This window comes from Lissotriton helveticus, chromosome 2_1, assembly GCF_964261635.1.
Source record: "Lissotriton helveticus chromosome 2_1, aLisHel1.1, whole genome shotgun sequence".
In the NCBI taxonomy this organism is placed as follows: Eukaryota; Metazoa; Chordata; class Amphibia; order Caudata; family Salamandridae; genus Lissotriton; species Lissotriton helveticus.
In genome coordinates, this window is record NC_136059.1 from 1,361,617,923 (window position 1) to 1,361,621,015 (window position 3,093).

The 3,093-nt window shown below is 44.8% G+C and overlaps 1 long non-coding RNA gene across 1 annotated transcript; it reads right to left on the reverse strand.

The window, feature by feature from the left end:
* Positions 1-334: 334 nt before the first annotated feature.
* LOC144819752 (uncharacterized) lies at positions 335-2,826 on the reverse strand. The gene is made up of 3 exons (XR_013607550.1): positions 2,716-2,826; positions 1,718-1,849; positions 335-393 (listed from the first exon to the last, which is right to left on the reverse strand). It is a non-coding gene; the product is annotated as an uncharacterized LOC144819752 (long non-coding RNA).
* Positions 2,827-3,093: the final 267 nt, after the last annotated feature.

The following is a 3,093-nucleotide window of genomic DNA, read 5'->3' on the forward strand; positions in this document are numbered from 1 at the left end:
GGAGGGTGGCAAGCTCGAAGCGGAGGCCCTCCACCAAGTTCTTATAGTTATGGACCTCCTGCTCCAGGTAGGACATTCGGTCTCCTAGGCGGCGTTGGCGTGCCTTGCAGCTCCTGTGGGGGGCAGCTGGTCTTTCTGCTGCTTGGCGGTGGCGGTTGGCTTTGTTAGCCCGGCTCAGTACCGCTGGAGCACTGCGCATGCTGGCGGCCCGTGGGGTCACGGAGGAGGATGCAGCTGTCCCAGTCGAGGATGTTGTGGTTGCACCGGTCGACTGCGTGTCCTCCTCCTCCTCCAGGGCCACCAGCCGCCGATATTCGGCGACAGTGGCATCCAGCCTCCGTTGCCGGGCCATTCGAGCCTGCTCCCTCCGTGATGTCGATTTGGAAGGAGCAACTATATGAAGAAAGAAAGACATAGTCTGTAACCAATGCTCCTTAGCATTAATAACACAAAGTGATTGAGCCGAAAGTTGGGTCACAGTACAAGTAGCAAATTGAAAGCACAGTACATAACTATTGAGGACAGTATCTATGTAACCTCCCACTTCTGCATCCTTGCTCTAACATTAGTGGTAGTTTAATGAACAAATTCTACGACCACTATGGACTTCCATTACAGTCGACTATGACAGTACACCAGTCTTATTCTTCTTCTTCTCTCTTGTTTAGGAAAATTGGTACGTTATCTTATGCAAGCCGGCAGAATGGCAGCACAGTGAACTTGCACCCGAGAAAAACAGTTGCACACCATGATGAGTGAGACAGACTGGCGTTACTGTACCGGTCCAGTACATGCAGGTGGTGAAGCTATTACTTTTCTATTACGGGTGGCACTGAGAATACTCTGTTACAAGGGCTACTGCTTAATTAATTTACCTTTGACCCTACAGTGCAAATGAGTACTAGAAAAGGAAAATGAAGAAGCTAAATAATTTGATTATCTATCACTTCACATGGGACGTATTTGATGACATATGGGATGACTTTAGGTGCTTTGCTTAATATTGAGTGAACAGTGATACACCCACACATGAATGACGTACTACAACTAAACTAAAGTTATTAAGAGAGGTACGGAGTGTCCACCGTAATAACCGGATATATGCTGTGCTTGCAGTTGCAATACAAAGTACTGCTACTATTCATGGTAGTATTGGACACATTTACAATTTCTTTTCCTTGCCTTCCCTACACTGGAACGGACGTGCGGGTGCGGTGGTACATGCTCTTCAAGGTAACACTTAGTTCATCCAGTGACAGTCTACTCTCTCTAGATACACATGTGCTATCTAAGAGTCAGAGAATACCATGCTCCAGGCATCCATTCATTCAAAGTATACGCACACATACAGTTTCTGTTTCACCCACCCAGGCTGCTGTCCTTCCACCCATCCTTGCTTCATCATTGACCCAGCCATGCACCATACCATATTCTTTCCTTCCCAGCCACCTCGGGGGCCAAGCAAACACATATCGTTCTTCTTTGCCAGCCATCATAAAATTTCGCGTCCCACTTATTTACACCCTTCTTTCGCTTTTCGTTCATCCCATCCATCACGTTCATCTAAGATCTTATTGGGATTCTTCTCACCAAAAACTTCACAGCTAAGTCGGAGTACATTTCGAGGAGGCTACTACCTGGTTGATTTGTAATACACCCGTGCAGAAAGCACACTATGCAGTCTTCAATCTCAATAAGTAAGGAATATATAGCTTACCTGTTCCCGCCACCACCGTGCGAACCCCCACAGGACCGTCCGCCGGCTCTTGCACCGCATCCTCCCCAGAGTCCTCCGAGTCCTCGCCCAACACCGCCACCTCCGCGCTGGCCCCGCCACCAGATGTTCCACCTACAAAGTACATTTAAGAATGTTAGAATACACCACTCACTACTATATAATATTTGGTCTAGGAGTAATAAAGAAATGTTAAAAAAACAGAATACAATGTAATAATTTGTGACTGTCTACTCTAAAGTAAAAATGTCCCTTTTTCCAGGGAAGGCTGTTGTCTTGCTGCACTTTTATGCACAACTGATGAATGCTTGCTTTTTATTTTTAACACGCACCACTTTTTCTCCTAACAGACAGAAGCTTGACTTCTAAGAACACGACCAGGATCAAGTTCAAACCAGGTGAGAGCTCGGCTCGACCACAAGAAATGTGTCCAATTAATCGTCAGCACTAAGCACTTTTCCGTTTTCAGTTAAATAGTTTTATGACAAAGTAGATTTTAATAAATGTGTTTACTTTTAATAAAGCTTTTAAACTTAAATAGACTCTGTGGTTTTTGGTCCTCCAGACTAGAGTGGATGAGCTAAAGGTTTTGGAATTTTTGCAAGCATGAGTGCCTCTGACACTTCTTGACTGTGACTCCGTACTCTTGTCCTGCGTAGGATAATCTAAAGATCATTGGGGATCAATCATCGGTGACTTCGGGAGCTAAATGACTCTGCCACACTATCTAGTCAGTAAGGAGACAGTGCATAGAGCTATTGCTGAATAGAATGGGAGTCCAATGGAATTGCCAAATGTCCAATCTTAGTTAGCTACACAGACAGACTAATAAGAATAATCTAGTAATACCACAGGGAGTCATATTCGAGGCAGGATAAGAATTTATATCCAGTCTACAAGAAGATCAAAGACGATTTAGAAAAAATCGAATGAGGAACGCTAGGAAAAAATAGGTACTCTTTATTAAAATTTAAACTTACTGGGGCCAGCAAAGGAGCCCTCGCCTGCCCGATCCTGGCCTGCATCCTCCTGAACAGCACCCTCCTCCTCCTCCTCCTGTGTCCGACTCCTCTTGCCCTTGGGGGGAGCTGATGTACAACATGAAAGAAAGAAAGACCAGAAAACATGGATGAGATTTGTCAACCAAATCAAACATTTCAAAAGAACAATAACAAAATATTTTGGAGAAATAGCAAATAGATAGACAACTATTCCACGGGATCTATCTCATGTGGTATACTACGTTATTCGTATTGCCTGATTTGCGGACCGTTGACTTAGAAAGTTCCTATGTAACTCAATAAACAGACTACTAAAGAGGTTTGCCTAGGCCTGGCAGGCAGCAGTCCGCAGCACGC